This window comes from Malaclemys terrapin, chromosome 20 (assembly GCF_027887155.1).
Source record: "Malaclemys terrapin pileata isolate rMalTer1 chromosome 20, rMalTer1.hap1, whole genome shotgun sequence".
NCBI lineage: Eukaryota > Metazoa > Chordata > Testudines > Emydidae > Malaclemys > Malaclemys terrapin.
The window spans coordinates 5,488,846-5,506,621 of NC_071524.1; the positions used below are offsets into that span (position 1 = coordinate 5,488,846).

Here is a 17,776-nt window from a genome sequence, read left to right on the forward strand (position 1 = left end):
TTACCCAAGCTAGGAAGCTCACTCCCAGCTGCAGTGTAGCTTTACCCAATGAGCCAAGGGTCTCAGAACTCACAGGACACATAAGTCAAAACTGTTGTTAATGAACAGACAAGTTATCAGATTAGTCCCTAAACAGAGCCCACAAATTGTTCCTGGGGGCAGCACCCTGAGCTTCTGGCATTGCAGGGAATGAGGGGAGGGAGCGTCACATCAGAACATGTATCAGGTAGAGAGAGGCCTGCACTGCTGCAGCCTGTCACCTGGATACAAACCTCCTATTTCTGTGCCGGGCAATCCCTTTGTGGTGCTGATTTGCAAAAGTGTGTAACTCTAGGGTCAGTGGTTGGAAGGAGCTTAGCTGGGGAAGGGTCCGTGGGGCTGTGTGGCACTGGAATTACTGCCCACTCCTAGAGCCATGGGTCAAGTTCTCTCTCAGCTTCTAGTGGAACAATGTGGGTGGTGGGGCCCATCAGAGAGCACCTCACAGAGCCCACACAGAGCACAGCAGGGTTTGGAGGCTCTGTTCATTTGAGGCCCAGGCCTAGACTAGGAGCGGGGAAAACAGGACTGAGGAGCTGAGGGCTGGGATAGCCAGGAAGCAGTGGGTGGGGTCTCTGTTCATTGGATGCCCAGGCCAAGAGTATAAGGGAGAAGGTGCAGGGGCGGAAAGGAGTGTACAGGACTGAGGAGCTCAGGGCATGGCAGGGAGGTAGATGGTGGGGAATGAGGGGCACCAGCAGAGCTGTGTGCATGTGGGGAGCTCAGAGTTGGGATGGCAGAGATTTTGCAGGTCAAAGTTTGCCCAGCATCTCACTAAGGGCTTGTCTAAACAGCCCCATAGTGTGGACTATGCAGTTGTGTCATAAATATACAGCTAAGGGTAGCATAAAATCCCTCCTTTATCTGTAAGGGGTTAAGAAGCTCAAATAACCTGGTTGGCACCTGACCAAAAGGACCAATAAGAGAAGATACTTTCAAATCTGTGGGGGGGAGGTTTTGGTTGTGCTCTCTCAGGACAGAGAGAGGGACCAGGCAGGAAAAAAACCTAAAACCCTACCTGAAATAAGCATCTAAGATTACAAAAATTGTAAGTAAAGCAAGGAAATGCATTAGATTAACTTTTGTTTTAGCTTGTGAATTTTTCCTATGCTAAGAGGAAGGTTTATTCCTGTTTTTGTAAATTTGAAGTTGAACCTAGAGGGGAAATCCTCTGTATTTTAAGTCTTTTTATTACCCTGTAAAATTACCTTCCCTCCTGATTTTACAGAGGTGCTTCTTGTACTTTTTTTCTTTATAATAAAGTTCTTTTAAGAACCTGATTGGTTTTAGTGTCCTAAAGATAAAGGGTCTGTGCTCATGTTGTTAACCTATTGGTTAGTATATATTCTCAAGCCTCCCCAGGAAAGGAAATGAAGGGGCTTGGGGGAATATTTTGGGGAAACAGGGACTCCAAGTGGCCCTTTTCCCTGGATGTTTGTCTAAATCATTTGGTGGGTGGCAACAGTACCGTCTTTTAGTTCACACCCACACCATCCACATGGGGTGGTTACAGAATAGCACTTTGGTGCGCATTCCTATTCACATCCCCGTACTCTGAACTGTTGGGCAGTGTAGACATAGCCTGAGTCCTCCATTTCATATGTATTAAATTCACTCTCAGTTGTTAGGGATGGTACTGAAATGTGAGCTGCCATCTCTGCAGTGCACATTTCTACCCTGGGCAAGGGGAGATGATTGTGATGGTGCCTAAAGTCCACACATTGTATGCGGTGATATTCCTAAAGAGTGTGAAAGCACAGACATGTTTACCAAGGGTTTACCCAACTTACTGCTGGTGGTGATTGAGGGTTCCTGGCAGAGTTGTATGTGTGGGAGACCAGGGCTGCATAGCAGGGGGCTGAAGGCTGGGATTGAGGGGCAGGTCTGTGTGCACGTGGGAAGACCAGTATTGATATAGCAGTGATTTTGCAGATGGAAATTGCTATATATTCACAGAATTGCATGGAGGAAGTTTGCCCAGACCCTCAGTAAGTCTCACTGGTCCATATGCACTACATTCACTCCATCATTTAGGATCATACAGAAATGTGAGCTATAAACACTGCAGTGTTTGAATATTTTTAGGGCAGGGGGAGATGATCATGAAGGTGACTGAAGTCCAAACATTGTGTGTGGTGATTTTCCTATCTTGTTATAGTGTGAAAGCCCAAACACATGTTTATTAGGGATTATCCAAGTACCTGATTCCAGTCGCCTGTTCTTTTCCTTCTCAGTCTCTGAAATGGGAAAGAGAAAAGAGTTAGACACAGAGACGTGCTGCGTGATTCTGTGTGCCCCAAAATGACTCGGGATAGTTATGGACATCCACAGACATACTCCCAGCCCCAGGGCAGGAGGCAGCAGTGTTGATAGCAGTGGGGCTGGTGGTTAGTGATACACACCTGGAATTTGCAAAGCATCTAACTTTGATGGAAGACGTGGGTCTGGATCCCAATACAGCTCTGATATTCCCAACCCTTCAGTCTAAGGGGAATTCCTGTTCTGTGTTACTAACAGGTCTTTGGAGCATCAAAGCTACACACTCCAGGTATAACTAGGGCATGGCCATGCAGATGATCAGGGCTCACATCTGGGATCTGGCCTTGGCAACAAAGCATTGAAATAATGAGCCACGTTCTGTGAACTGGCCCAGAAGAGCCTGCACTCAGCTCTAGCCCCTCCTACTGCATCATAACAATTTGATTGGCATTGGATTGTCAAAGGCAAGGTGACACCTGTCTGTCTATCCAGGCATGACAGCAGGTAACCCTGTTTCTGCTGCAGAGAGCTCACAGTGCTGCAGAGGGACTGGGGTGACTAATGTGACTCTAATTTCAGCTCAAAATGTGCACTCAGCCCTGCCTTGCAGGATCGGTGCTTCTTGATCTCTCAGCACCATGTGTGGCTGGGAATCGCTGCCCAGGGGCTCTACTGGGGACATGGATGAACTTACCAATCGTCCTACGCAGGTTGCCGAATTCTGGGGAGAGAAGAAAAGACGATCATCTTGGATTCAGCATGGGGCTGTTCCAAATTTTGGGTACATCTACTCTGCAGCTGGGAGGGTGCTTCCCAGTTTGGGCAGGCAGACACAGGCAAGATCTGCTTGAGCCAGTGCGCTAAAAGTAGCAGGGCAGCGCGTGCTGGAGTTTGGGCTAGTCGCTAAAGAACAAACTGATTCCGACCTCCTGGTGCATAGTCAAGTGAATACCCTAAGCTGCTGCCCATGCTGCTCGCAGATACACTGCTACTACGGGCATGCTAAATCCACAGCAGGGCCCTAGAGTATCAAACTCTCATCTGCATGGCTTTCCAGAACGCATCACCTCTGATCAGGGGTCTCAGTTCATGAACTGGTTCCGGTGGAAGACCCTATGCCTGATGGGGGTCCACACATGTCTTTTCTCTGCTTATCTCCTCCCAATTTCAGCATTCAAAAGGAAAGGACCAACCAGATCCTTGAACAGTATCTGTGATATTATGTCAGCCACCACCAGAATGATTGGTCTTCGCCTCTCCCTTACACAGAGTTTGCAGGGCTGGGATAGCAGGGGGCTGCAGGCAGTGATGGTGTTTGTCCCAGGAGACCCCTGCACAGCTCAGTTCCAGGGCCCCTATGAGTATCATGTGTGGTGTGTACAAGGTCATGCTGTGTGGAGGACACCATTTGGAGCCCTGGGCAGCACTGAGCAAGACAGAGCAGCTGATGCCTGGTGGGTGAGATCTGCCTTTCAGGGGGCCTCTTGGTGCCTCAGGGTTTTCTGCAATTGTATGACTTGCATGTTCCTAATGCAACCTCTGGTTGCAGGTGTGGACTGAGGCTCAATGGCAGAGCTGTGGGGTGGGAGAGCGCATGGGAGGGATAGAAGGGGGCTGCTTGTGGTGATTGAGGGGCCTTCACAGAGCTAGGGGGGGAGCTCAGGGCTGAGTAACAGGGATTTTGAAGATCAGAATTGAGACATGTCCACAGAATTGCATGGAGGAAGTTTGCACTATATTCACTCTCCATCATTAAGGATGATAAAGAAATGTGAGCTAGAAACACTGCAGGATTTGAATATTTCCAGGGCAGGGGGAGATGATCATGAAGGTGACTGAAGTCCATACACTGTGTGTGGTAATTTTCCTATCTCGTTATAGTGTGAAAGCACAAACACACGTTTACTAGGGATTAGACAAGTACCTGATTTCAACTGCTTGTTCTCATTCTGCTCAGAGGCTGAAATGGGCAAGAGAAAAGAGTTAGACACAGAGACGTGCTGTGTGATGCTGTGTGCCCCTAATGACTGGGGATAGTTATGGACACCCACTGACATACTCCCAGCCCTAGAGCAAGAGGCAGACACGCTGTGTGATGCTGTGTGCCCCATAACAACTGGGGTTAGTTACAGCCACACTCCCAGCCCCAGTGCAGGAGCCAGCAGCTTTGATAGGAGTGGGGTTGGTGGTTCGTGATATGCACCAACACGCAGGAGCCCTGGGATTTACAAAGCATCTAACCTTGACAGAAGAGTTGGGTCTGGATCCCGATACAGCTCTGACATTCTCAACCCTTCTGTCTACGGGGAATTCCTTTTCTGTGTTACTAATAGCCCTATAGAGCATCAAAGCTACACACTCCAGGTGTAACTAGGAGATGGATATGACTATGGTTGCTTGGAGCTCAAATCTGGGATCTGTCCTGGGCAACAAAGCATGGAAACATGAGTCTGAACCTGGCTTCTTCTCATCTCCACCATCTGGGAAATGGCCCAGAACAGCCTATCCTGCTGCAGTCAGCAATAGAAAGCGGCTGGCCCCCTTCTGCTGCATCAGAACAATGTGATTGCCATTGGATTGTCCAAGCCAAGGTGACACCTGTCTGTCTATCCACACTTGAGTGCAGGTAACCCTGTGTCTGCTGCAGAGAGCTCACAGCGCTGCCGTGGGACTGGGGTAACTAATGTGACTCAGATTTTGGCCTGAACTGTTCACTCAGCCCTGCCCTGTGGTGTCGATGCTTCTGTGTCTGCTCAGCACCATGCGTGGCTGGGAGCCTCTGCCCATGGGCTCTAAGGGGAGGTGGATGAACTTACCAAGCTTCTCACGCAGCTCCTGACATTCTGGGGAGAGAAGAAAAGGAGAGCATGATGGATTCAGCGAGCGTTGTTCCAAGCACAGTGGCATGGGGCTATTGCAGACTCTGGGTACATCTACACTGCAGCTGGGAGTGAGCTTCCCGGTCTGGGCAGGCAGACAAGTGCTAGCTCTGCTCGAGCTAGTGTGCCAAAAGCAGCAGGATAGCCGGGGATAGGACATGCAGCGGCTTGGGCCAGCTGCTCAAGTACAAACCCACTCAGAACCTCAGGTTATGTACTTGGACGGCTACCCTGAGCTGCTGCCCCTGATACCCCAGCCACACTGCTGTTGTTAGCGCACTTGCTGAAGCAGAGCTAGCATGAGCCTGGGTATCTGCACTGGGATGGTTGCTCCCAGTTGTAGTGGAGATGTACTCAATGAGTAGGGCCCTACCAAATTCACGGTCCATTTTGGTCAATTTCACGGTCATAGGATTTTTTAAAATGTTAATTTCATGATTTCAGCCATTTTAATCTGAAATTTCACAGTGTTGTAATTGAAGGGGTTGTGACTCAAAAGGGAGTTATGGGGGGGTCACAAGGTTATTGTAGGGGGGTTGTGGTACTGCTACCCTTACTTCTGTGCTCCTGCTGGCAGCGGTGCTGCCTTCAGAGCTGGGCAGTTTGCCACTGCCAGCAGTAGCGCAGAAGTAATGATGGCATGGTATGGTGTTGCCACCCTGACTTCTGTGCTGCTGCCTGCAAAGCTGGGCCCTCAGTCAGCAGCTGGCACTCTCCAGCCGCTCAGCTCCATAGGCAGCAGCGCAGAAGTAAGAGTGGCAATACTGTGCCCCCTCTAAAATAAACTTGCCACCTCGCCTGCAACTCACTTTTGGGACAGAACCCCCAATTTGAGAAACACTGGTCTCCCCCACTAAATCTGTATAGTACAGGGTAAAAACACACAAAAGACCAGATTTCTTGGTGGGAGACCAGATTTCATGGTCCGTGACAAGTTTTTCATGGCCGAGAATTTGGTAGGGCCCTACTAATGAGCCAAGAGTCTCAGAATTGATAGGAAACATCAGACAAAACTTTTGTTAATGAACGAAAAGGTCTCAGACCATCCCCTAAACAAAGCCCCAATTTTCCCCTGGGGGCAGCATCCCCCACTCATGGCACTGATGGGAATGAGGGGAGGGAGCGTCATAGCTGAAGATGTATCCCGTAGAGAAAGGCCTGCACTACTGCAGCCTGTCACCCGGCCTCAGACCTCCTATTTCTGTGCTGGGCAATCCCTTTGTGGTGCGGATCTGCAAAAATGTGTAACTCTAGGGTCAGTGGTTGGCAGGAGCTTAGCTGGGGAAGGGCTCCGTGGGGCTGTGTGGCACTGAAGCTACTGGCCACCTCTAAAGACATGGGGTCCGCTCCTGTCTCGAAACCTAATGGAACAATATGGGTGGTGGGGCCCATCAGAGTGCACCTCACAGAGCCCACACAGAGTAGGGTTTCAAAGCTCTGTTTATTCGAGGCCCAGCCTAGACTAGGATGGGGAAAAACAGGACAGGACTGAGGAGCTGGGCTGGGATAGCTGGGAAGAGGTGAGTGGGGACTTAGGGAAGTCAGCAGAGCTGGGATCGGGGAGGAAGCCCACGGCTGGGATAGCAGGGGGCTGCATGCAGTGGTGGTGTTTGTCCCAGGGGACCCCCTGCACAGCTCAGTTCCAGGGCCCCTATGAGTATCATGTGTGGTGTGTACAAGGTCACACTGTGCGGAGGACACCATTTGGAGCCCTGGGCAGCACTGAGCAAGACAGAGCAGCTGATGCCTGGTGGGTGAGATCTGCCTTTCAGGGGGCCTCTCGGTGCCTCAGGGTTTTCTGCAATTGTATGACTTGCATGTTCCTAATGCAACCACTGGTTGCAGATCTGGATTGAGGCTCAATGGCAGAGCTGTGGGGTGGGAGAGCGCACGGGAGGGATAGCAGGGGGCTGCTTGTGGTGATTGAGGGGCCTTCACAGAGCTGTGGGGGGGGGGGAGCTCAGGGCTGAATAGCAGGGATTTTGAAGATCAGAATTGAGACATGTCCACAGAATTGCATGGAGGAAGTTTGCACTATATTCACTCTCCATCATTAAGGATGATAAAGAAATGTGAGCTAGAAACACTGCAGGGTTTGAATATTTCCAGGGCAGGGGGAGATGATCATGAAGGTGACTGAAGTCCATACACTGTGTGTGGTAATTTTCCTATCTCGTTATAGTGTGAAAGCACAAACACACGTTTACTAGGGATTAGACAAGTACCTGATTTCAACTGCTTGTTCTCATTCTGCTCAGAGGCTGAAATGGGCAAGAGAAAAGAGTTAGACACAGAGACGTGCTGTGTGATGCTGTGTGCCCCTAATGACTGGGGATAGTTATGGACACCCACTGACATACTCCCAGCCCTAGAGCAAGAGGCAGACACGCTGTGTGATGCTGTGTGCCCCATAACAACTGGGGTTAGTTACAGCCACACTCCCAGCCCCAGTGCAGGAGCCAGCAGCTTTGATAGGAGTGGGGTTGGTGGTTCGTGATATGCACCAACACGCAGGAGCCCTGGGAGTTGCAAAGCATCTCACCTTGATGGAAGACGTGGGTCTGGATCCCAATACAGCTCTGACATTCACAACCCTTCTTTCTAAGAGGAAGTCCTTTTCTGTATTACTAACAGCCCTTTGGAGCATCAGAGCTATGCACTCCCAGTGTAACTAGGGGATGAATGTGCAGATGATTGGGTCTGACATTTGGGATCTGAACTTGGCAACAAAGCATGGAAACGTGAGCCATGTTCTGGGAAGTGGCCCAGAAGAGCCTGCACTGCTGCAGTCATCTGTAGAAAGCAGCTGCCCTCTCCTGCTGCATCAGAGCAATGTGACTGGCACTGGATTGTCAAAGGCCAGGTAACACCTGTCTGTCTATCCAGGCACAAGAGCAGGTAACCCTGTGTCTGCTGCAAGGAGCTCACAGTGCTGCAGTGGGACTGGGGTAACTAATGTGACTCTGATTTTGGCCTGAACTGTTCACGGAGCCCTTCCCTGTGGTGTTGGTGCTTCTGTGTCTGCTCAGCACTGTGTGTGACTGGGACTCTCTGCCCAGGGACTCTCTACGAGAAGGTTGATGAACTTACTGAGCAACTGCTTCAGATCCTGGGATTCTGGGGAGAGAAGAAAAGGAGACCATCATGGGTTCAGTGTGGATTGTTCCAAGAACAGTGAGGTAGGGTTATTCCAAAATCTGAGTGCATCTACAATACAGCTGGGAGTGAGCTTCCCAGTTTGGGCAAGCAGATGAGTGCTAGCTCTGCATGAGTTAGTCCATTAAAAGCAGCAGGGTAGTCGCGGGTAACATGTGCAGTATCTTGGGCTAGCCGCTCAAATGCAAACCCACTCAGAATCCCTGGGTACATATTTGGGCAGCTACCCTGAGCTGCTGTCCCTGCTACTGCCAGCCACACTACTATTGTTAGCACACTGGCTCAAGCAGAGTGAGTTTGAGTCTGGCTACCCAAGCTGGGAAGCTCACTCTCAGCTGCAGTGTAGACGTACCCAAAGAGCCAAGGGTCTCAGAACCGACAGGACGTGTCAGACAAAACTGTTGTTAATGCACAACAGACAAGGTCACAGATCAGCCCTTAGAGAGAGCCCACAAATTGCCCCAAGTGGCAGCTCCCCCAGCAGCCGGGAGTGAAGGAAGGGAGCATCACAGCTGAACATGTATCATATAGAGAGAGGCCTGCACTGCTGCAGCCTATCACCCAGACTCAGACCTTCTATTTCTGTGCTGGGCAACCCCTTTGTGGTGCTGATTTGCAGAAGTGTGTAACTCTAGGGTTAGTGGTGGGCAGGAATTTAGCTGGGGAAGGGCTCCGTGGGGCTGTGTGGCACTGGTTATACTGCCCACCTCTAGACCAGGGGGTCAGGACCTCTCCTGGGTTTCATGGGAACACTGTGGGTTGTGGGTCCTATCAGAATGTACCTCACTGAGAATGTACAGAGTGTAGAAGGATTTGGAGTCTGTTTATTTGAGGCCCAGGCCTAGAGTACGAGGGTGGGCAGAGGATGAGGAAGAGAACAGGACTGTACAGCTCTGGGGAGTTCAGGGCTAGGATACCAAGGGGGTAGTTGGTAGGGACTGAGGGACACCAGCTGTGCCAGGGGAGCCCAGGGCTTGGATAGTGGAGCTTACAGTTGGGGACTGAGGGGCACCAGCAGAGCTGTGTGCATGTAGTGAGCTCAGAATTGGGATATCAGCTATTTTGCAGGTTAGAACTGAGATGTATCCACGAGGGTCGCCAACTGTGGTTGGATGTATTCCTGAAGGTTTCATTATATGACATAATCTTTAATTAAAGATTAATCTTGAATTCCTGGAGACTCCAGGCCAATCCTGGAGGGTTGGCAACCCTAGAATCCACAGACCTCTGTGGAGGAAATTTGCTCAGCCCCTGACTCAGGGCTTGTCTACACAGCCCCATAGTTCAGCCTACAGGGTTGTGATTTGCAGCAGGCACCAAAGTGCTGCTCTGTAACTGTCCTGTGTGGATGCTGCTGGTGTGCATTGAACAGTACCTAGTTTGCACTAATACAGACCTCTTCAGATAGGATGATATTAATGTGAACTAGGAACCTTTAAATTCACACTCAGAGCATCCACACAGGTTGTCACAGTGCAGCACTTTGGTGTGCATTGCTATTTACATCCCCATGATCTGAACATTTTTGGGCCGTGTGGAGATAGCCTGAGTCCCACCATCCCAGATGCAATAAATTCACTCTCCGTTGTTAATTATGATATCGAAATGTGAGCTGCAAACTTTGCAGTGTTTGTTTATTTCCATGGTGGGGGAGGGGAGGGGGGATGATCAGGAAGGTGACTCAAGTCCATACAATGTATATGGGGATTTCTCTATTTAGTTACCATGTGAAAGCACAGACACACATTTATTAGAGGATTAGCCAAGTACCTGATTCAAAGACATTCTTCTGAGCTTCTGAAATAGGGAGGAGAAAAGAGTTAGACACAGAGACTGGAGCTCGGTGATGCTCTGTGCCCCAAAATGACTGGGGTTAGTTGCAGACACCCCACAGTCACACTCCCATCCCCAGTGCAGGAACGAGTAGCTTAGATAGGATCGGGGCTGGTAGTTCGTGATACGCACCAACATGCAGAAGCCCTGGGATTTACAAAGCATCTAACCTTGACAGAAGAGTTGGGTCTGGATCCCGATACAGCTCTGACATTCTCAACCCTTCTGTCTACGGGGAATTCCTTTTCTGTGTTACTAATAGCCCTATAGAGCATCAAAGCTACACACTACAGGTGTAACTAGGGGATGGACATGCCTATGGTTGCTTGGAGCTCAAATCTGGGATCTGTCCTTGGCAACAAAGCATGGAAACATGAGTCTGAACCTGGCTTCTTGCTCATCTCCACCTTTTGGGAAATGGCCCAGAACAGCCTATCCTGCTGCAGTCAGCAATAGAAAGCGGCTGGCCACCTTCTGCTGCACCAGAGCAATGTGATTGCCATTGGATTGTCCAAGCCAAGGTGACACCTGTCTGTCTATCCACACTTGAGAGCAGGTAACCCTGTGTCTGCAGAGAGCTCACAGTGCTGCCATGGGACTGGGGTAACTAATGTGACACAGATTTTGGCCTGAACTATTCACTCAGCCCTGCTCTGCAGTGTCGGTGCTTCTGTGTCTGCTCAGCACCATGTGTGGCTGGGAGCCTCTGCCCAGGGGCTATAAGGCAAGGTGGATGAATTTACCAAGCTTCTCACGCAGCTCCTGACATTCTGGGGAGAGAAGAAAAGGAGAGCATGATGGATTCAGCGAGCGTTGTTCCAAGCACAGTGACATGGGGCTATTGCAGACTCTGGTTACATCTACACTGCAGCTGGGAGTGAGCTTCCCAGTCTGGGCAGGCAGACGAGTGCTAGCTCTGCTCGAGCTAGTGTGCCAAAAGCAGCAGGGTAGCCGGGGGTAGGACATCCAGCGGCTTGGGCCAGCTGCTCAAGTACAAACCCACTCAGAACCTCGGATTACGTACTTGGACGGCTACCTTGAGCCACTGCCCGTGGTACCCCAGCCACACTGCTGTTGTTAACACACTTGCTGAAGCAGAGCTAGCATGAGTCTGGGTATCTGCACTGGGATGGTTGCTCCCAGTTGTAGTGGAGATGTACTCAATGAGTAGGGCCCTACCAAATTCATGGTCCATTTTGGTCAATTTCACGGTCATAGGATTTTTAAAAATGTAAATTTCATGATTTCAGCCATTTTAATCTGAAATTTCACAGTGTTGTAATTGAAGGGGTCGTGACTCAAAAGGGAGGTATGGGGTCACAAGGTTATTGTAGGGGGGTTGTGGTACTGCTACCCTTACTTCTGTGCTCGTGCTGGCAGTGGTGCTGCCTTCAGAGCTGGGCAGTTGGAGAGTGGAAGCTTCTGGCAAGGAGCCTAGCTCTGAAGGCAGAGCCACTGCCAGCAGTAGCGCAGAAGTAAGGATGGCATGGTATGGTGTTGCCACCCTGACTTCTGCGCTGCTGCCTGCAAAGCTGGGCCCTCAGTCAGCAGCCACCACACTCCAGCCGCACAGCTCCATAGGCAGCAGCGCAGAAGTAAGAGTGGCAATACTGTGCCCCCCCTAAAATAACCTTGCCACCTCGCCTGCAACTCACTTTTGGGACAGAACCCCTAATTTGAGAAATACTGGTCTCCCCCATGAAATCTATATAGTACAAGGTAAAAGCGCACATAAGACAAGATTTCATGGGGGAGACCAGTTCTCATGGTCCATGACACGTTTTTCATGGCCAAGAATTTGGTAGGGCCCTACTAATGAGCCAAGGGTCTCAGAATTGACAGGAAACATCAGACAAAACTTTTGTTAATGAACAACAGACAAGGACTCAGACCATCCCCTAAACAGAGCCCCAAATTTCTCCTGGGGGCAAAATCCCCCACTGATGGCACTGACAGAAATGAGGGGAGGGAGCGTCACAGCTGAACATGTATGACGTAGGGAGAGGCCTGCACTGCTGCAGCCTGTCACCTGGCCTCAGACCTCCCATTTCTGTGCCGCGCAATCCCTTTGTGGTGCTGATCTGCATAAGTGTGTAACTCTAGGGTCAGTGGCTGGCAGGAGCTTAGCTGGGGAAAGGTCCATGGGGCTGTGTGGCACTGGATTTATTGTCCACACCTAGAACCATGGGGTCAGGTCCCGCCCTAGCCCTTGTGAGAATAATGTGGGTGGTGGGGCCGATCAGAGTGCACCTCACACAGCCCATACAGAACATAGTAGGATTTGGATTCTCTCTTCATTGGGGGCCCAGGCGTATACTAAGAGGAGGGAAACCTGGACAGGACTAAGGAGACGAGAGCTGGAATAGCAGGGAAACTGTGGGTGGGGACTGAGGGATGCAAACAGAGCTGGAGCTGGGGGAGGAAGCCCAGGACTAGGATTGCAGGAGGCTACAGTCAGTGGTGGTCTTTGTTGCCTGTGGACCCCCTGCACAGCTCAATTCCTAGGTCCCTACCAGTGACTTCACATGTATCGTGTGTGAGAGGGCGGGGGTGTGGGACTGGACAGCATATTGTGAATGGATCAGTCAAGTTTGTGGCCCATTAACTAACACAATGGACCATAGAAGAAGCTTATTCCCACCTGGTGGGCCTTCTTGAGGACATTTCAGCCAGAATATGGGTAATGGCTCCTGCTATGACTCATCAAAGCATGAAACGCATGTGACTTGCTCATGTGACCTGGACTCCATTTTGTGCCTGTACCTTTTCACCAACTAAGACTGAGAATTGTCCCTCCACATGGGAGAAGGTATTAAAAAAACCCATAAGCATCTCCAATTGGCCTTTTTCCTGCCCTGATCTCTGGACAATGGACTTACACTACAAAGAGCATTCCAACCAATGGACTGAGGATCTTCCAATCTTTTGGAAGTCACCAGAGATTTTTAAGAGCCATCAGTTTATTCTACCAAGAATTTTGCAATGAGTGTATGTATTTGTTTTTCTTAAGCATTATAACTCTCTCCTTTCTTTTCTCCTCTAAATAGATCTTTGATATTAGATAGTAAAGGACTGGCAACAGCGAGATCATTGAGTAAGATCTGAGTTGTATATTGACATGGCTATGTGGCTGATCTCTTGGGATTAGAAGAACACTTTGTGTAATGACATTGGTTTTAAATGACCACTCATTATTAAGTCTAGTGTGTGGGTTGTGAAAGAAGGGCTTGGATACCTAGGGAGACTGCATTTCTGACTTCTTGTTAACTGGTGTGATGAGACAGAAGTTTACTTTTGTTACTGGTTTGGTATATCTTATGGAAGAATAAGCACCAGTTTGGGGTGGGTCTGCACCATTTCTCAGCAGCTTGTCCTGAATCTGGTATCTCAGCTGTGACCCACTGAGGCACGGTGAAACACCCCCATAATCTGAACCATTGGGCAGCGTAGACCTAGCCTGAGTCCCATCATTCCATATGCTTTAAATTAATTCTTCGTTGTTAAGGCTGAAATGTGAGCTGCTAACTCTGCAATGTTTGGCTATTTCCAGGGCAGGGGGAGATGATCATGAAAGTGACTACGGTCCATACAGTGCGTGTGGTGATTTTTCTATCTTATTATACCATGGAAGCATAGACACACATTTACTATGGGTTTAGCCAAGTACCTGTTTCCAAGGTCTTCTTCTCAGTCTCTGAAATGGGAATAGAAAAGAATCAGACCCAGAGACACACACTGTGCAGTGCTGTACACTCCCTAATGACTGGGGTGAGTCACAGACATCCCACACCCACACTCCCAGCCCCAGTGCAGGAGCCAGCAGTTTTGACAGGAGTGGAGCTGGTGGTTAGTGATATGCACCAACATGCTGGAGACCTGGGGAGTTTTTCACTCCTTAGCCCTTGTCTACACACACTCTTGAACCAGTTTAACTAATTTAGGGTTACCATACGTCCGTTTTTTCCCAGACATGTCCGGCTTTTCAGCAATCAAACCCCCGTCCGGGGGGAATTGCCAAAAAGCCGAACATGTCCAGGAAAATGCTGGCCGGGCACTTCCACTCCCACGGCTGCTCTGCTCCTCCCCTGACTCTTTGGCTCTGTTTAAGAGCCGAGCTGCCCGAGCGCTATGGGCTTCAGGCAGCCGCCTTGCCTCCGGACCCCAGCCGCCGGCCGGGCACTTCCCCTCCTGGGCTCCGCTCCTCCCCTGACTCTTCGGCTCTGTTTAAGAGCCGAGCGCTATGGGCTTTGGGCAGCCCCCATGCCTCCGGACCCTGCGCCGCTGGAGCCCGGGAGGGGAAGTGCCCGGCCAGGGCGCAGGGTCCGGAGGCATAGGGGCTGCCCGAAGCCCAAGCGCTACTGGCTTCACGGTTTGCCGGGCAGCCTCCAGACCCTGCGCCCCCGGCTGGGCACTTCCCCTCCCGGGCTCCAGCTGCGCTGGGGAAGCGCTGGCTGGGGGCGCAGGGTCTGGGGGCTGCCCGGCAAACCGTGAAGCCGGTAGTGCTCGGGCAGCCCTTTTCGCGTGGCTGGGAGTGGGAGGGAGGAGGGGGCGGAGTTAGGGCGGGGTTGGGGCAGGGAAGGGGCGTGGCTGGGCGGGGCTAGGGGTGGGAAATGGGCGGGGCCAGGGTCCTCTTTTTTTATTTGTTAAATATGGTAACCCTAAACTAATTAGGTATCTAAACACACCTTGAGTTAAACTGGTGCAGGGCTGTGTGTAGAGCAGGCCTTGGGCTGGTGAAGCAGGGCCAGTAGAACCATGGGGTGGGGTTAATTACTCCACAGCGACCCCTCTGGCTAGTTACAGAACAGCACTGATTACTAGGGGAGTCCCATCCAGCCCTCCCCAGCTGGAGGAATGGTGGGCCACAAGGGGGTATGGCAGAGGGCAAAGGAGATGAAAGAGGGGGATCCTCAGGGCTTTTCCAGGTTGTCCTTGTTGTGAGAATCCCAGTCACTGTGCTGGCATGTTTTATCCTTTCTCTCCACCTGTCATCTGTATTTCCCTGCATGTGAGTGCAGTGCCCAGCAGAATGGGTCAGCACCACTCAGCACCATCATGGTGCAAACCAATATTGTTCTTAAATATAGAAAAGTTCACAGTGAAATAAATTAGACGTGTGGACTTCTAAAAAACAGTGCTGCTGTGTCTATTGCCACATCTTGAGACAGGGAATGTCACAGATTCATAGAGTTGAAGATCAGACAAGGCCATTAGATCATCTACAGCTGTATATCACAGGTCAGAGAATCTCACCCAGTTCCCCTTGCACTGAGCCCAATAACTTGGGTTTGGCTACAGCAGCTTCCAGAAAGGTGCCCAGTCCAGATGTGATGCCAACAAGAGATGGAGAATTCACCACTGCCCTGGGAGATTGCTCCAGTGGTTAATGACCCTCCCTGTGTCCTGTGCATTCAACAGTCACAGGGAAGAAATCATCTCAGAAAGCATCACTGATTTTGCAGTGTCATTTGCTTTATACAGAATACAGCCACTGAGCAATTGCCCAGAGTAAGGGTGGCACAATCTCCCTGCCACACCCACATGCAGGGACTCTCACAAGCACTGACCATTGGGTTTCCATTGCAAAGGACACATTTGCCAACCTGTTATCATCAGTGTGCATGAGAATGTGGGGAGGCAGAGACCTCCTGGCTCTATCCCCTTCATTGCCCTGATAACACAAAGCAGTCACAGAGCTCACACATCTCAACAGACAGTGCAAGAACTAAAGCAGGAGACCTACCAAAGTTTAACAGTGCCTTCTGTTCAGATTGTTTCTTCTGAGAGGCCTTTTGCTTTGCTGTGAGACAGAGAATCAGACATCGCAGTGAGACAGGGAAGGAAGTGAACACACTGAGCAATACGCTAATACAGCTGAGGCCAGGCATCCCAGTGTGTTTGTTAATTTGGTTTATTTCCTAAAACCAACACAAGGTCAATATCTGAACAATAAGACACTCACATGCCCCAGCCCAGTGCCCTCTAGGGCCATGCTCTAAACATGCAAGTAACACATTCCCATTACCTGTGTATCCAAGATATGCGCAAGCTCCAGCAGCAATGAGAACCAGAGTGAACAATACCCAGAATGCAGCCAGCCAGGGAGAAACACGGGGGAAGACGTCACCTGGCAAACAGAGAGCGCAGTGTGTGAGGAGCAAGGTCCCATCCTGGAGCTAGAGAATGGGGTTTGCTATTTGGTTTGACAGCTGAGTTGAGGCTCAGACAGCCCCAGAAATAAACGGGAATGTCCCTCTCCATACTCAAATGACAGCTGCAAATGGACCCAGTGAAACTGGAGAAGCCAGCGCAGCATCAGTTCCAAGAACCAGGACTCTGCTCTGACCAAATCCCTCCTGCTGTTACAAGTCAACAGCCAGCAGCTCTGCATCCAGCCTGCCCATCCCTGTCCGCACCAGCTGGCTGTTCGGATGGTTACTGTCACACAGCTCCCAGTTCTCAGTCACCACGTCCAGTCCAGATAAGTTCAGCAGAGAACAATTGTTTTCCAAGCTGGCCTCAGTGTGTTATGAGTTCATGGATTCACAGAATGTTAAGGCCCGAAGGGGCCATTATGATCATACGGGCTCCTCCTGTATAACTCAGGCCAGAGACGCTCTCCCACGGATCTCTGCATCCAGCCCAGAACTTCTGTTTCTGCAAGAGCAGATCTTAGAGAAAGAGACGCCCAGTGTGGATTGAAAGATTCCAAGGGATGGAAAATCCACCACGTCCTGAGGTCAGCTGTTCGATTGGTTAATTCCCCACACTGTTAAAATCTGTACCTTATCTAGTCTCTAGTCTTAATTTGTCTAGCTTCATTTCCCAAGTCAAGTGCAATTCCCAAGTGACCCAGATCCCTCACTCCTGTGGTGACACCTTCTGCATGGGGGGACTCACCTGAGAGGTGAATGGCAGATTGTCTCTCGGGCTCCAGCAGGCCATTCCGCACTACACAACTGATGTCTCCATTCTCTTCCCCTTCTGTGACAGTGACGTGACTCACAACACTATACAGGTTGTCCCTGTCCTGAGTTACATTGGTCACAATCTCCATCGCCAGGTTCTGCCAGTTCTTGTCAACCCACTGGAGTTCAGGTTTGGGGAACCAGCCTGCAGATCTACAGGCCAGCCCGATCCCCTGACCCCGGGGGCCCAGAACATCGATGAACACTGGAGCCACAGCTGCAGGGAGAGACAGAGAGAGTGTGTGTATCAGGCAATCATGTCTTTGGTTGCACCACGTGATTCCTCAGCTACCACTGGATATAGGGGGCTGTGACTGGAAAGCTCCATTCCCATATGTGCAAAGTCACCCTGAGATCCCTCAACATGATGATTGGAGAAATTAAATAACACTGTCTCTGTGACACAGGACTAGAAAGGGTTACACAACTAGCAGGCTAATTGACCCAGATTCAACCTTTAGAAACATATTAGTAGATAAGAATTGTGTTTTTGTGTGTTTACATATATATTGTTAGAGGTTGACAATGTAACCTGTCTATCACTGTATTCTGTTAATTCAGAGATCAAAAGGAAATGTTAAAATTTAGATGAACTATAAATGTACTAATATTATTGTCTTCATTTCTCTCTGAAATACGTAG

At 50.2% G+C, this 17,776-nt stretch overlaps 1 pseudogene; it reads right to left on the reverse strand.

Moving 5' to 3' along the window:
* LOC128826713 (butyrophilin subfamily 3 member A1-like) overlaps positions 1–17,776 on the reverse strand; it is a 42,053-nt pseudogene that overhangs the window by 16,384 nt on the left and 7,893 nt on the right.